At 39.7% G+C, this 17,961-nt stretch overlaps 1 long non-coding RNA gene across 1 annotated transcript; it reads left to right on the top strand.

Annotated features, from left to right (window-relative positions):
• Positions 1-11,596: 11,596 nt before the first annotated feature.
• LOC110896328 lies at positions 11,597-12,839 on the top strand. The gene is made up of 3 exons (XR_002567840.2): positions 11,597-11,692; positions 12,235-12,288; positions 12,613-12,839. It is a non-coding gene; the product is annotated as an uncharacterized LOC110896328 (long non-coding RNA).
• Positions 12,840-17,961: the final 5,122 nt, after the last annotated feature.

Genomic DNA, 17,961 nt, shown 5'->3' with positions numbered 1-17,961 from the left:
TTTAGCTTGAATGTCACGAACCGCCTTCACCAGCCACCTCTAGCCACCATTATATATCATCCTGCGATCCTTAATAGAACACCAAACTTCACTTTTGGACCCACGGTTCATACACCTCAATTCAGCCCCAAAACACTCATTGTCGTCATCCTGTTATCATTAGGAACTTCAAACCCTAAATTGACCAAAACAATGCAGTTCTCAAAGGAGTAGTACCTTGAAGGCCACATAATTGTTCATCTTATTCATCAATTTCATAGAACAGGAGATCCGCTTCTTCAATTCAATAATGAAAAAAAAACGCATCACCGAATTCAAAGTGCGGTTATAAAATACTATCTGGAGTATATGATAATGTGAAGGATTCAAATATAAAATAATATCTAGAGTATACAATCTTCCCGAGAGATAATAGGTGGATCAGATGATGATGATGAATCAATCTCCTAATTCTTCTTATAGTAATATGATTTTTGTACCTGAAGCAGGAACTTTTGTACCCAATACACCAAAATACCTATGATGAGAATGTAAGACAGTTTGTAAATCTTTCTGAATAATTTAATTCACAACACACGCAACATTGGCAACAAAACAATAGGTCCGAAACCTCGTACATCTGAAAACCCAATACACCAAAATTGTGAAAACCCTCACAAATCCTGGTATCCGTATAAATTAATTAATATTTAATTAGTGCTTAATTACAATTATGATTAAACTGCTTTATGTCTTCTGATACATACATACTCATGCATCACATTTTATACTGTCACTCTATTATTTACACACAAACAGTAGTGACAAATTTGATGCACAAAGCACAGTTAGCACAAGTGAGCGGATAACCCAGTAAACATGCTGACAATACCAGCACCTAGACAGACATTGTTTGGAGGCCAGTATGAGCCAGGAATGGAATACTACACTAGTAGGGAGTGTAGGGAGGTGAGGACCATAAAACTGCGTCACTAGGTGATAGTTATAGTGCCCGGAAGTGCCTAAAACATACTTTAAGTGTAGAATTCTGCACTAAATACCAAAAATTCAGCATTTAACAATGCTAGTAAAGTGCAAAAACTTGGCAAAATAGTCCTAGACACTTTCCAAAGTGTTGGGAATTTAATGTGTCACTAAAAACAATATAAAAGACACTTTAAAGCTTTATTTAGCACTTTAACAGATCAACACCAAACCGAACAACCGGACTTTACCCGGAATATAAAAATATTGCCAAATACATTGTTTTTACTTTTCTGGGCTAGTTAGGGTCCCCGAACAGCCTAACACACCTTATATTATATAACACATAACAATACACTAACTATATCCTTGGAAACCAACTAGATTAGTAACCATCACATTACAACCCAACCCCCCTACCCCCCCCCCCCACTTCGAAGGTCACCACAAGGGTGACCCACCCTTACATTCTTTTGATTATTAAATTGTTAATGTTGGTCATTAAGAAACACATTATATGTTGGATAAAGAACAAGTTGGACTATAAATAAACACCTTGGATAACCATTTCATTTCATCAAACACCCAACATCAACAAAGCTTTTCCCTCTCCTCCTTCCCCACCTACAGCCGCCACCCATCTCCACCATATCATCACCATCAACTTTCATTCAAGCTATTTTCCATACAACCAAAGGTGCAAGAGGTCCAACAAGCAAGCTTGGTGCACTCGGAAGCTCAAGGACCACTCTAGTTTTCTTTTATCCACCACTTTTACACTTTGTTTCTCCCCTAAACTTGTGCTAGTAGTAAGTGCTTAAAAACTTCATCTTGTTCTTATTTTTAGTGGTTAATAGATGATTGTGTGACAACTCGAGTTTCCAAGATTCCTTATTCGCATTTATTGCACGTTAATTGTTAAGCTGTTTGTTTATACGACTTGTTGCTTTGTAATCGTACACGTTTGTTATATGTTGTGACACTATGTCATTGTTACATTTATATGCTTGGTGACTTAACATGTAATCTGTTCAAACGTTAAAAACATCAAATTGTTACACCCCGAAACGACCTGACGAAACAGAGTTGTTTCGCCAAGAACACACCGACGAAACAGGAGCTTGTTTCGTCATCCCAATCTCCACGAAACAGGGTGTTTCGCCGAGCCCAGTTACGTTGAAGCCTAATTAAGGGCCCAGCTCTGTTACGTGAGTTATAACTCACAAAAACAGTTTCATTCGAAACCGAAACCCTAGAGCTCTCCTGTACATCGACGGCAGCCCCTCATCATCCGAGAGTTCACCCACTCCATTCGTATTAATCGCTTAGTGTTCCGGTTAGTCATTTCTAGTGCTTATTGGTTTATGAACTGATGATAAATATCATGATGATCTGTGAATACATGACTAGTATGATTGCTTGTTAACCAGTTGGTATAGAATAGGGTTTGTTAACGATGCTTAATGATGGATGTTTGTGATCTTGACGGTTTGATTAATGTTTAATCAGGATGCTTGTTGTTGTCAAACCGAATAGGATGTTGATCGATGAAATAGATTTACTAATATTGTTGAATCTGATACCGTGATTGTATGTGAATGGGCTTCATGTTCTTGTCAATCGGATGTTAAGTATTGGAACTATGTTTACCGATTTGATGAACACCGTATGATTTCTGTATGATTATTGTACTCCATGAGATTGATGATTTGCTGAATGACTGTATGATTCTGTATGACGGCAATTAGGGTTTTCTGTTCGTAACTGTTATGTGACGTAACTGGCATTTTGACGAAACACTTGGCGACGAAACAGGCATGGCGAAACAAGTGTGTTTCGCCGAGACCATTTACGACGAAACAAATATGATGAAACAGAAGTGTTTCGTCGAAGGGGGCTCATGGCGAAACAAGGGTGTTTTGCCGAATGGGTAATCTGCACAGTAACATAGTTTGAATCTGTTAAGTGCTAACTGGATTAATTAACTGCTGTTAAATGATGAGTATGACTTGTATGAGCTTGACTACGTGCCTTGTGTCATTCGTGATTGCTGATTTAATACCACTGTGGTTGTATATGCATAAGTGGACTTTGTGAATATAAACTGATTATGTATACGTGCGTACATTAGGACTTGACTGATTGTTTGTGAGCACATACTTTAGCATACCGAGCAAACCAAGGTGAGTTCACACTCTTACCAAGGCATGGGATTCCTGGGGTTGGGAATGGGATTGAATAATTACTTGTACTTACATTGTTACTGGAATTACGTGCCACTGACCTCATTAGAGGAAGGTCACTTATAGATACCGCTAGACTAGTAATACATGGGAAGCCCCCACTACTCTTCGCACACATGCCTGGAATGGTCGTGATACAAATACTAATCTTCGCACACATGCCTGGAATGGTCGCGATACAAATACTAAACTTCGCACACATGCCTGGAGGGCCGCGATACAAATTTAACTAGTCTAGAATACATGGGAAACTCCCACTAATCTTCGCAAACATGCCTGGAGGGCCACGATACAAGTATATACGATACATGGTTTACTAAACAAACAAACGGTTTACGAAATGAATACTATAACTAAACAATCAACTGTGAACTCGCTCAACTAGTTTGTTGACTCGTTGTTACATGCCTTGCAGGTCAATAGGTACTAATGGTGCTTGCACTGGGAGGCGCGGTCGTTGTGGACAAGGATCGTGGATGCTTTGTTAAAACATTTATAACATTCCAAACTTATTACTGATGTTGGGTTTTACTTTATGCTTCCGCTTAACATTGAAACTATACTTATGTTTTGAACACCTTTCATATTGGTTGGTTGGATTATATTTACTATTTACATTGTTCAATATGATTGGTGGCTTGATCCTGGTCAGTCACGCCTCCAAGCGGTGATACTCCGCGGGTGGATTCTGGGGGTGTGACAGATTGGTATCAAAGCCATTGGTTATAGTGAACTTGGTTTTAATAAGGGGAAAACGTTTTAAAACCAGACTATAACCTGTATAGTGCTCAACGATCCACAACGACGCTTCGCTCCACGTGCAAGACTCAACACACTAGGTACTACTATTCATGTTTACATTGCCTACTTACTAGATTACATAGAACTTTGCTCATGGTATGCTTAGATAAACGTAACAACTATTGCTTGAGAACACTTGTGTGCTTACTCTCTTCTGTCATCACACTTTTCGCGAACCTCTCTCACTTATGCTGCCTTTGATATGAAGATCATGGTTGGACGCATTAACATGACACAAGCCCAATTGACGGCTCTGATTAACGAACAAGTTGCTGCGGCACTTGCAGCCGCACAAGCAGGAGGTATACCCTGCAGTTGTAACTCACTCTAGGATCCTTAGATCCTATACTCCTAAACCAACCCTTGTGTTTAACCTTGTCCTGTTCTTATACACAAAAGGTCAACCCGCTCAGCAACCTGTTTGCACTTTCAAGAATTTCATGGACTGTCGTCCTAGCACATTCAGTGGCACTGAAGGAGCAGTTAGACTCCTCCATTGGTTTGAAAAGCTCGAGTCCGTCTTTGAAATGTGTGAATGCCCTGAGGCTCGCAGGGTGAAGTACGCCACTGGTACTCTAGAAGGCATTGCGCTAACTTGGTGGAATGCGCAAGTTCAGATGTTAGGGTTGGCAGCTGCTAACGCCACCCCTTAGAATGATTTTAAGGAACTAATCAAGCGAGAATACTGCACACGAGACGACATCCACAAGCTAGAAGTGGAGTTCTTCCATCTGAAAATGACGAGGTCAGAGATTGAGGCTTATACGAAAAGGTCAAACGAGCTAGCCATCTTGTGTCCAACTATGGTGACCCTCCTATCAAGCGTATTGAGTTGTATCTCAAAGGGCTAGCGCCAGAAATTCAAAGTCATGTGACATCAGCCAACCTTGATAATATCCAGGATATTACACGTCTTGCTCATCGCCCCACAGATCAGGCAGTGGAACAGAACAGGCTGCCTAAACGTATCAGTGCTACCAATGCTACTACTTCCGCTACTCCCAGTGACAACAAGCGGAAATGGGACGGGGATTCCAGCAAGGGTTCAGCTACAGCTCAGTCTCAGGCACAGCAGCGAAAGACGGATAACTATCAGAGCCCTGGTTAGCAATTTACTGGAAGTCAGAGACAGAATAGATATCGAGGAAACCTTCCAAAGTGTAACACTTGCAACAAGCACCACAATGGCCAGTGCAACAAGGGTCGTTGTCAGCGATGCCTCAAGATGGGTCATGAGCCTAAAGATTGCAGGAGCTCACGACCTGCGAATCAGAATCAACAACAACAACCACCTGCTCCACGAAACTAGCAGCAGCAACAGCAGCGAGGCAACAGGGGATGCTATCAGTGTGGTGTTGAAGGCCACTTCAAGCGAGACTGCCCCCAGTTAAACCAGAACTAGAACAACAACAACAATAATCAGGGCAATGGGAACAACAACGGGGTAAACAATGATGGAAACAACAGCGCTAGGGGCCGTGCATTTGTGCTGGGTCAGGGTGACGCAAGGAATGATCCTAACGTGGTAATGGGTAAGTTTCTTCTCGACGACTTTTATGTTACTGTATTATTCGATTCGGGTGCGGACACCAGTTATATGTCTCTGAAAGTTAGTCGAATGCTTAAACGCGCCCCAACACTTTTGAATACTAAGCATGTCGTAGAGTTAGCTAACGGTAAAAGTCTAGAGGCCACACACATAGTTCAGGGTTGTAATCTTATCCTCGCTGGTCAGACTTTCTCTATCGATCTCATTCCCATAGCTCTGGGTAGTTTCGACATCGTCGTTGGTATGGATTGGTTATTTCAACAACAAGCAGAGATCCTGTGCAAAAAGAAGATTGTTCGAATTCCCTGTTCTGGTAAAGAACCTCTCGAAGTACAAGGCGACAAGAGTGGTGCCGTGGTTGGCATCATCTCCTTCCTGAAGGCCCAGAAGTGTTTACGAAAGGGCCACACTGCATTTTGGCACTTGTTTCTGACGCATCAACGAAAGATAAGAGATTAGAGGATATCCCAGTGGTACGCGATTTTTCCTCAAATGTTTCCTGAAGATTTACCTGGACTACCACCTCATCGCCAGGTCGAGTTCTAGATCGAGCTAGCTCCAGGAGCAGCACCAATAGCTCATGCACCGTATCGCTTAGCCCCATCAGAATTAGAAGAACTGTCCAAACAACTACAAGAGCTCTTGGATAAGGGATTTATTCGTCCTAGCTCTTCGCCCTGGGGAGCTCCAGTGTTATTTGTGAAAAAGAAAGACGGTACCTTCAGGATGTGCATTGACTACCGTGAACTCAACAAGGTGACCGTGAAGAATCGCTATCCTCTTCCACGCATTGACGACCTGTTCGACCAATTGCAAGGGTTGAGCTATTACTCGAAGATTGACCTGAGGTCAGGCTACCATCAACTGAGAGTCCGGGATGAGGACGTCTCCAAAACCGCATTCAGAACTCGCTACGGCCATTACGAGTTTCTAGTTATGCCATTCGGGTTAACAAACGCGCCTGCGGTCTTTATGGATCTTATGGACAGGGTGTGCAAACCTTACTTGGACAAGTTTGTGATTGTCTTCATCGACGACATCCTGATCTACTCTAAGAGTCAGGAGGAACACGAGCAGCATTTACGACTTATTTTGAAGCTCCTTCGAACAGAACAGTTATACGCCAAGTTTTCGAAATGCGACTTCTGGCTTCGTGAAGTCCACTTTCTAGGCCACGTGGTAAACAAGGACGGGATTCATGTGGATCCATCCAAGGTAGACTCGATTAAGAACTGGCCTGCACCGCGTACACCAACGGAAATACGCCAATTCTTGGGTTTGGCGGGTTATTACAGGAGGTTTATCAAAGACTTCTCAAAGATTGCACAGCCGCTTACACTACTGACATAGAAAGATGTTACTTATCGTTGGGGTAATACACAGGAAACAGCTTTTCAGCACTTAAAGGATAGACTCTGCAGCGCACCTATTCTCTCATTGCCAGAGGGCACAGACGATTTTGTGGTTTATTGCGACGCGTCAATACAGGGTCTTGGTTGCGTATTGATGCAACGGGATAAGGTCATTGCTTATGCTTCACGCCAACTTAAGATCCACGAACGAAACTATACGACACACGATTTAGAGCTGGGAGCTGTTGTTTTCGCGCTTAAGATATGGCGACATTACCTGTACGGTACCAAGTGCACCATTTACACCGATCACAGGAGTCTCGAGCATATCTTCAAGCAGAAGGAATTGAACATGCGTCAACGACGATGGGTCGAACTTTTGAATGATTATGAATGTGCCATCAAGTATCTCCAGGCAAGGCCAATGTTGTGGCAGACGCCCTAAGTCGAAAAGACACTACGCCTAGACGCGTACGAGCACTACAACTTACTATTCAGTCTAGTCTTCCTGCACAGATACGAGATGCTCAGGTAGAAGCATTGAAACCAGAAAACGTCAGGGCTGAAGCTTTACGTGGTTCACGGCAACGGTTAGAACAAAAGGAAGACGGCGCTTACTACGTAACAGGACGCATCTGGGTCCTACTTTATGGCAACTTACGCGAGCTTGTAATGGATGAAGCACATAAGTCTCGCTACTCGGTACATCCAGGTTCGGATAAAATGTACCACGATCTCAGAACTACGTATTGGTGGCCTAGCATGAAAGCCCACATCGCAACTTACGTCGGCAAGTGTTTGACTTGTGCAAGGGTCAAGACGGAATATCAGAAACCATCAGGCCTACTTCAACAACCAAAGATACCACAATGGAAATCGGAGGAAATTTCCATGGATTTTGTTACTGGCCTGCCTAGATCTCAGCATGGTAACGATACTATTTGGGTGATCGTGTATCGACTCACAAAGTCTGTTCACTTCTTGGCTATCAAAGAAACAAACAAGTTCTCTACGTTAGCAGACATTTACTTGAAAGAAGTTGTTTCGAGGCATGGGGTGCCGACCTCCATTATTTCCGATCGTGATGCATGATTCACTTCAGAACTGTGGCAAGCAATGCACAAATCTTTTGGCTCACGATTAGACATGAGCATAGCTTATCACCCTCAGACAAATGGGCAGTCTGAGCGCACTATTCAAACTTTAGAAGACATGCTTCGGGCATGTGTCATCGATTTCGGCAACAGCTAGGAAAAACATCTCCCGTTAGTGGAGTTTTCGTATAACAACAGTTACCACACCAGCATTCAAGCCGCTCCATTCGAGGCATTATACGGGCGTAAATGCCGATCACCTCTCTGTTGGGCAGAGGTGAGCGATAGTCAGATCATAGGTCCAGAACTTGTAGTTGATGCTACTGAATGGATTGCACAGATACGACAAAGCATGGTGGCAGCTCGTGACCGTCAGAAAAGTTACGCTGATAAGCGCAGGAAACCGCTCGAGTTCCAGGTTGGGGATCGGGTGCTACTCAAAGTCTCGCCCTGGAAGGGTGTAGTTCGTTTTGGCAAACGAGGCAAACTCAATCCACGTTACGTCGGACCATTCGAAATCATAGAAAGAATAGGCAAAGTGGCCTACAAATTGAACCTACCAGCAGAACTCGGTGCAGTTCACAACGTTTTCTACGTGTCAAATCTGAAGAAGTGTCTGTCAGATGAGACCCTCATAGTTCCTTTGAAGGAGCTCACTATCGACGAACAGTTACATTTAGTCGAGGAACCTGTTGAAATCACGGACCGGGATGTTAAGGTCCTCAAATAACACCAGAATATCTCTTGTTCGAGTTCGTTGGAACTCCCGTCGTGGCCTAGAGTATACCTGGGAGCGAGAAGACCAAATGGAACTCAAGTATCCCCAATTATTCCAGAACAATGCAACTACTACTGAGGCTGAAGCTACTACAGAATTTCGGGACGAAATTCCAAATCAACGGGGGGATGATGTGACACCCCAGGAAAACCAGTGAACGATACAACTTAACTAGCTTCCTCAGTAACCGCATGCTAAATTTCGGGACGAAATTTCTTTCAAGTTGGGGATAATGTGACAACTCGAGTTTCCAAGATTCCTTATTCGCATTTATTGCACGTTAATTGTTAAGCTGTTTGTTTATACGACTTGTTGCTTTGTAATCGTACACGTTTGTTATATGTTGTGACACTATGTGATTGTTACATTTATATGCTTGGTGACTTAACATGTAATCTGTTCAAACGTTAAAAACATCAAACTGTTACACCCCGAAACGACCCGACGAAACAGAGTTGTTTCGCCAAGAACACATCGACGAAACAGGAGCTTGTTTCGTCATCCCAATCTCCACGAAACAGGGTGTTTCGCCGAGCCCAGTTATGTTGAAGCCCAATTAAGGGCCCAACTCTGTTACGTGAGTTATAACTCACAAAAACAGTTTCATTCGAAACCGAAACCCTAGAGCTCTCCTATACATCGACGGTAGCCCCTCATCATCCGAGAGTTCACCCACTCCGTTCGTATTAATCTCTTAGTGTTCCGGTTAGTCATTGCTAGTGCTTATTGGTTTATGAAATGTTGATAAATATCATGATGATCTGTGAATGCATGACTAGTATGATTGCTTGTTAACCGGTTGGTATAGAATAGGGTTTGTTAACGATGCTTAATGATGGATGTTTGTGATCTTGACGGTTTGATTAATGTTTAATCAGGATGCTTGTTGTTGTCAAACCGAATAGGATGTTGATCGATGAAATAGATTTACTAATATTGTTAAATCTGATACCATGATTGTATGTGAATGGGCTTGATGTTCTTGTCAATCGGATGTTAAGTATTGGAACTATGTTTACTGATTTGATGAACATCGTATGATTTCTGTATGATTACTGTAATCCATGAGATTGATGATTTGCTGAACGACTGTATGATTCTGTATGACGGCAATTAGGGTTTTCTGTTCGTAACTGTTATGTGACGTAACTGGCATTTTGATGAAACACTTGGCGACGAAACAGGCATGGCGAAACAAGTATGTGTGTTTCGTCGAGACCATTTACGACGAAACAAATGTGACGAAACAGAAGTGTTTCGTCAAAGGGGGCTCATGGCGAAACAAGGGTGTTTCGCCGAATGGGTAATCTGCACAGTAACATAGTTTGAATCTGTTTAGTGCTAACTGGATTAATTAACTGTTGTTAAATGATGAGTATGACTTGTATGAGCTTGACTACGTGCCTTGTGTCATTCGTGATTGCTGATTTAATACCACTGTGGTTGCATATGCATAAGTGGACTTTGTGAATATAAACTGATTATATATACGTGCGTACATTAGGACTTGACTGATTGTTTGTGAGCACATACTTTAGCATACCGAGCAAACCAAGGTGAGTTCACACTCTTACCAAGGCATGGGATTCCCGGGGTTGGGAATGGGATTGAATAATTACTTGTACTTACATTGTTACTGGAATTACGTGCCACTGAACTCGTTAGAGGAAGGTCACTTATATATACCGCTAGACTAGTAATACATGGGAATCCCCCACTACTCTTCGCACACAGACCTGGAATGGCCACGATACAAATACTAATCTTTGCACACATGCCTGGAATGGCCGCGATACAAATACTAAACTTCGCACACATGCCTGGAGGGCCGCGATACAAATTTAACTAGTCTAGAATACATGGGAAACTCCCACTAATCTTCGCAAACATGCCTGGAGGGTCGCGATACAAGTATATACGATACATGGTTTACTAAACAAACAAACGGTTTACGAAATGAATACTATAACTAAACAATCAACTGTGAACTCGCTCAACTAGTTTGTTGACTCGTTGTTACATGCCTTGCAGGTCAATATGTACTAATGGTGTTTGCACTGGGAGGCGCGGTCGTTGTGGACAAGGATCGTGGATGCTTTGTTAAAACATTTATAAAATTCCAAACTTATTACTAATGTTGGGTTTTACTTTATGCTTCCGCTTAACATTGAAACTATACTTATGTTTTGAACACCTTTCATATTGGTTGGTTGGATTATATTTACTATTTTAATTGTTCAATATGATTGGTGGCTTGATCCTGGTCAGTCACACCTCCAAGCGGTGATACTCCGCGGGTGGATTCTGGGGGTGTGACAGATTGAATGGTGAAATATTAAGAAACACTAAAGAACATAAACTAATCTTGAAACATAAAGGATAAAGAGTGGATAAAGAGAAGATGTATGGTTAAATGATGTTGTAATCATATTGATCTTGTGTTGTTATGATTATTGGATGATGTTTGTTAGTAGAAGTAAGATGGTTCATCATCTAGACTTGCTAGATCATGTTCAAGAACATGAACTAGTAAGATGTAAATGTTAGAGATATGAAGGTGTAACACCCCAAAATATGCAATTTATTTATGTTACTTAAAATGTCTAGTCATATTATATTAACCTAGTTAAGTATATATGTTAGTAACTTAATTAGAAGGAATGTTATATGACAAATAACAATCTAAGTAATTAGAGGGACTAAACTTGTTAAAAAGGATGGAAGTTTAATATTATAAATAAATAAAAGAAAAACACAAACACACACTCTGGTGTGTTTGCGTGGATCGATCAGAGCAAGGGCTAAGAAGACAAACCCCTAACTTCACAAATTCTCAAAAATCATAAGGAAATTAAGAGTTCTAATGGATGCATGAACCCTAAATCGAGTAATCTAAGCTTGTTCAACCCTTGGTAGTTGAAATTTATGTTTCGATGTTTTGTAGAAAGTGGGTTTCAACCCAATCTTGAAGTAAATGTGAGCAATTGTGTAGTTATGAGTTAGGATTGCACAATAGAACAAGAAATATGTTTGATTCTAGATAGTTGGATGATTCAAAGCATAAACCCACTTGAACTAGGGAGATAATGAAGAACATGAATGAAATTATATGCAAATTATTGTAATGGTAAGTATGAGAATTGTTATTGATAGATTAGTAATAGTTAGAAACTGATTTGGAAAGATTATTGTGGGAAATTTGGATTGTTTTTAATGATCTAAGAATGAACTAGTAGAACCATGCTTTGAACACTTGTACCTTGTGCTTCATTCATGTTATGCACACCAAGTGTTTGACAAAATGCCTCAATAAAGATGTTAGTCTTGTAAGTCATAAACTTTATGTGAATTGAATGTGTTTAAAGAAGTATGAGCAAATTGTATAATGTTTTATCAATTGGTGTGTGTAATTGAGTATGAGACATAAATTAAAAGAATGAATGGTTATGTATAGGTGTTAAGGAAGAGAGTTCAAGTCAAGCGAAGCAACAAGGGAATCAAGACCGAGGTATGCTACTTGTACAAATTCAGAATTTTACCATATTATTGTTTTACCATATGATGTGTTGAATTGAATCGATCACAAAAAAGTACTTGTGTAGAATTTATTAAATGGTTCGAATATGATGGTTTAGTATGCAATAGAATGAATTTGTATGTTTGGACCCTTTTTATGAATGGGTCAAAAGAATAGAATGCAAGAATGAAGGAAATGGTATTTAGAGATTGGCAACTTGCGGATGTCATAGTGACTATAAACCCGCTAGTTGGAACCTTGAGTTAAAAGAAAGAATTTTAGTCCTAATGAAGTTTACTCGTTGTTGTGATGTAGGTAAATCTCAAGTTTAATGACAAGCTTCGCCCGGTCCGAACACACCTCAAGCCCATCATGCGTTCCGCACTTTTGTAAAGAAGACAATGTTTAATACTTTGTCACTTTTGTCCATGTCTAGTAGATAATCCTAGTTTTTATTATGTCTGTCTTTTGAAAACTTAGTCGTATGTAAGTACTTAAACTTAATGGTCTCGTAGGTGAAAAAAGGTTTGTTTTGATGTGTATATTATGTCTTTTGAAACGTAGCGTATTTTTGAATCACGTTTTGATTGTGAAAAACAGGGGACCGCTCGTTTTGCGAACGGGTCATGCCCAAATTTCGTTAGATATAGTATGTCAATGTTTAAAAATTAAATGGAAAAATTTAGGGCCATTACAAGTTGGTATCAGAGCCTAGGTTTGAGGGATTCAAGCATTAGATGCTTGAACTCAAACCGGAAGCTCATGTGAAGTGTGTGTTCGTTCCGCGGTGCGAAGCAAGTAAGTATCTTTAAAGTTTGAGTTTTGCATTATGAATAATGTGGTTATGAAACGTTATAGAATTGTTACGGGTTGATGTGGAAAAATGTGGGATGAAAGGGATCAGTTTGGGTTAATAAGGGAAGGAAAAATGGTTCAAAAATATAAAAAAATCGCCATAGTATGATGGGCGTCACCGTAAGCTACGGTGGCTACCGTAGCTTACGGTAGACCCTGGGACAGAATTCTTATTGTAAGACAGTAGGTTCGTGGCGTAAGGAAAAAGAAGCCACTGTAAGCTACGATGGCCACCACAGTTTACGGTGGAGACCATTTTCAGCCTATTCTAATTGTATTATTCTGTTTGATGTTTTTATCACCCGGGGAGTACTGAAAATGTAATAATAAGACTTTAAAGAATGATATTATGTATGAATGTTGAGTCTTCAAAAGAAGTTATGTATTACTAGTATGATTATGTGATGGAAAGAATGAATGAGTGCTTGAAATAAAGAATGATGTTTATGTGTAGATGGCGGATACGAATGAGAATGAAGCAACACAACAAGAACAACTGAAAACTATGATTTCGGAAGAGATTGGAAAGGCAATGCAGGCAAGTATACCCCATTTAGCCCAAGAAGTGGAAAGTCATGTGTTGGAAGTGGTGGAAACAATGATGGCAAGTAAGATGGATGAGTTGAAAGGAATGATTGGAGATATGCAAAGAAAGAAAGGAACTCGCAAATGCACTTACAAAGAATTTATGGCATGTAACCCATTACCTTTCAAAGAAGAAATTGATCCTATAGCATGTCAAAGGTGGATTGCAAGTATGGAGGCGGTGTTCGTAAGGAGTCATTGTGAAAAAGAGGATCAAGTTATGTTCGCCACCAGTTTGTTACAACTCCAAGCTAAAGACTGGTGGGATGCTCATAGTAAAGAGATTGGGGAAGACAAAGTTCAAGTCTTGACATGGCAAGAGTTCAAGGAACCTTTTCTAAAGTACCACTGTCCGCAATCTGCCATTGACAAGATCCAAGAAGATTTCTTACATCCCCGTCAAAAAGACGAAACCATTGATGAAATCACCAACACTTTTCTCGATAAGCTGAAATTCTGTAAAAAAAATAGCGGGAATGGAAAGAATGAAGATAAACCGCTATCATGGTATGTTGAAGGCTGAATATCGGGAGTTCATAATTCCCGCTAAATATGAAACCTTGAATGAACTCATTGACTTGGCCCGAGATAGGGAGATTGAACTAAGAAGACAGGCAGAAAGAGGTGAGAAGAGAGCGTCTGAGAATGTTTCCAGCTCGAGCCCGTCAAAGTAATAGAAATTTCAAGATCAGAACAAGAAGGATAAGGCGAAGGGTAGCATTCCGAAATGCAAAACGTGCGGGAAGTTACACAGGGGGGAGTGCTTGAAAGGGAAGAAGGGATGTTACAATTGTGGTCAAGAGGGACATCCAAACTATAGGTGTCCTAATCCTTCCAGAACGTGCTATAACTATTTCCAACCGGGTCATATTAAGGCTGAATGTCCCAAGCTTCAATAGAAAACCGATAAGGAAGCAAGAAAGGAGGAAGCCCCAAGAGCTAAGGGGAGGATGTTTCAGATCACGACTGAAGAAGCAAAGGACCACCCGAATGTTGTATCAGGTATATTCTTATTGAACTTGATGCCTACGTACGTGTTATTTGATACTGGAGCCAGTAGATCGTTTGTATCAAGTGAATTAGTGTCACACCCCTCTTTTAGAATCGAAAGAATGCATGTGCCATTGGAAGTAGAGATAGCTGATAGTAAGAGTTATTTGTTGCACGGAGTTTGTAGAAATTGTGAAATTATCATTGAAGACGAGAAATTTGCCATTGACCTTATTCCCATGGTATTGGGGGAATTTAAGGTTATACTTGTGTGACAACTGTGTTCTGTAAGCGTCGTATAATGTAAAACAATGTGAATTATCAATAAAACAATGTGCTTTGGTGTTATTATGTGTGTATTTATGTTTGATGATTTTACAATTTGATTCGACTCCGATTTCAAGCTTTAAATCGCTTTCTAGAGAGTTATATGCAAAACTGGTGCATAAACGCAATCAGTTTAACGCAACGTACACTCCGGAACTATGACGTAAGCTTAACATACCTTAAATATCCTTTACATAACTTAGAAATAAGTTCCAAAGGATTCTGTATGGCAAAAACATGTTCATTTGAACTAAAGGACTATTTACGACAAAACTGCGAAACTAACGCTGGTGACCGCCCGGATAATATTTAAATCCCAAAAATATTCTGTTATGATTAAAAACTTTATTTTTATCAGGTCCGTGTTGAAAAATGAATTAAAACGCCTAAAAACGCTAATTTTTCAAGTTTAAGCGCGTACCGCGTGTTTCTGCGCGACACAGTGCTTCTACTGCAAAACGCAGACAACGCAGCCAGTCTTGGCAACTGAAATTTTATTCCAACAATATTTTGGTAGGTTTATTTTTGTAGAGTAATAAAAATAATTTAGAACGCCATAAATCGGGATTTAAACGCTAGATAAAATACCCGGTATCTAGTTAAACACCCGTTTTAGCCTACATATGGCATATTTATATAAAAATTTACACATGGACCCCCTCCCCCATCAAAATTTCGGCCATATCAAGAGGGACCCACCAAATTTCTTGATAGATGTTGAAATGATTACATTTGATCTTTCTTGGATTCCTTGAGATTTTTGTAATCATGGAAGATCTTGTTAGATTCCTTTTTTTTGCCTATAAATACCACCATACTCCCCACAACACTTCACTCAACAATCACCTCTCTCTCTCCTCCCTCCCAAATCGTGCCCCATCTCTCTCTCTCTCTCTCTACCTTCAAATCTTCAAGACTTGTTCTTCATTCAAAGCTTTGAAGGTGATCCATGGAGGTTGCAAGTTGAAGGGCATTCAAAGGAGCTTTGTTCTAGTCTTGTTCATCATCTTTCTCACCATCATCTTCACTAGAATTTCTACCCTAGCCTTGTGCTAGTAGTAAGTTCATTCATACTCTTGTCTCACTTCGATTCTTGTTCGATTGTTGATTGTTTTTCACACACAAAAACTCAAACAGCTTGCTGAGTTGGATTTCCAGCCAACTTCAACAGGCTGTAACGGGGTCATTTTAAGTCGAAAAACGGAATTTCTAAAGCCTAAAATGAGTGTTTTGGAATAACTAAGCAAATGGCACTGGAATCATAATTTTTCGAGACCGTTTACTATTTTTAAAAGGTTATTTTTGGACAGCAGCTCAAGCTGCATTTTTATTGCAGAAAAAGTATGACATTTTCGGAGTCACAACTTAAAACCTGAATAAAATCAACCCATGAAATTTTTACAGTAGATGGACACCGTTGTCAGGACGACCCTCCAACTGGAATTTCGTCAAACGGACTTACGGTTGATTTTTAGCGAATATTTCCGTAAACTGCGATCAGAAGGTAGCAAATCTGATTGCAGTCGAGAAAATGATTTTTTATAAAATATGGGTAACGAATTGGACTTTGATATTTTTACACAATAAATTTTGGAACATATGTCATATTCTGTAAAAATTTGGTGATTTTTAAAAGGGCTAACTATTTTATAAAAACCCTCGAAAACAGTCCGGTTTCGAGTTATAAAGCTGAAATGAAGTATGCAACGTTTTGTTTGTCGATATGTCGGTTTGGTGATTGAAAATGAACTATTGGTTTTATATAAAAGAAAATGATATGCTATTAAAGCATGGACACCTCTATTTACAGAGGATACTCTGCCGAAATTTTCCGAAAATCCAACACTTAGTAAATATAGTCTAGACAAAAGTTTACTAGAACATTGAATGAACAAATATCCCAACATGTCATATGATTAAGTTAAAACATTAACTATTTTAACAAATAATTACCACACGGAACAATATAAGAAACGTGACCCAAAATACTAAACTCTAAGCCAAGGCACGACCCGTTCGTCTAATAGACATTAGTACGTTGTAGGTTGTCGTGTAGCGGACAGGGTTTGAGATTCGATTCAAGACGCACTACTGTGAGTACATAGACCCCTCTCTTACTGTTTTCTAATGTTTTGGGGTGAAACACATGTGCCTACTTGTTACTTTCATGCTTTCCTATTTTCATGTCATATACTTGCTATGTTCATTAGTACACTTATAGTACATGATTTACATTATATTGTTTTGCTATGTATGTTTACTTAGCATACTTAGTACATTATTTTCATATAACATGCTTACATTTGGTATAACATTTGGTTTGTGCAAACGGGACTTATATACGTTCATTAACATTAGCTACGCCGCTCGGTAGTAAGTAATGGTACCATAGGACTTGACAAATCCCGTTCCTGACATCCTAGGTTTGTTTGGGTGTAAGGAATGACCGAATCCGAAAACATTTCTTTTGATAACCTTGACTTAGGGTTATCCGTCTGTCTCAAGGCTTGAATGTATGCGTTTAACTTACCACATAAGTGTTAGTATCAATTAAACATGCATTTACTTTGCAAAACATAACTTTTTGATATATTCAAAATACTTTGTTTTGTACATTTTTACATTTGGTTTAGGTGACGACACTTTGCTTACCATACATAACATTTGTTGACTACTTTTGGACTTGTACATTTTACACAACAACATATTTTTCAAGACTTTGGTTTACAAAATAGTTTGTTTTATACAAACTCATATTACTTGGTTATTCATTTAACCATATATTATTCTTTCATTTATACACATCTTCTGATCTTATCGCTTTTCAAATAATTTACGAAACAAAACAATTTACAAGGTTCATGACAAAATTTTATTAAACATTTTCTTAAAACTTAAGTCATGAAT

This window comes from Helianthus annuus, chromosome 12, assembly GCF_002127325.2.
Source record: "Helianthus annuus cultivar XRQ/B chromosome 12, HanXRQr2.0-SUNRISE, whole genome shotgun sequence".
NCBI lineage: Eukaryota > Viridiplantae > Streptophyta > Magnoliopsida > Asterales > Asteraceae > Helianthus > Helianthus annuus.
This window is presented reverse-complemented; position numbering and strand designations above follow the sequence as displayed.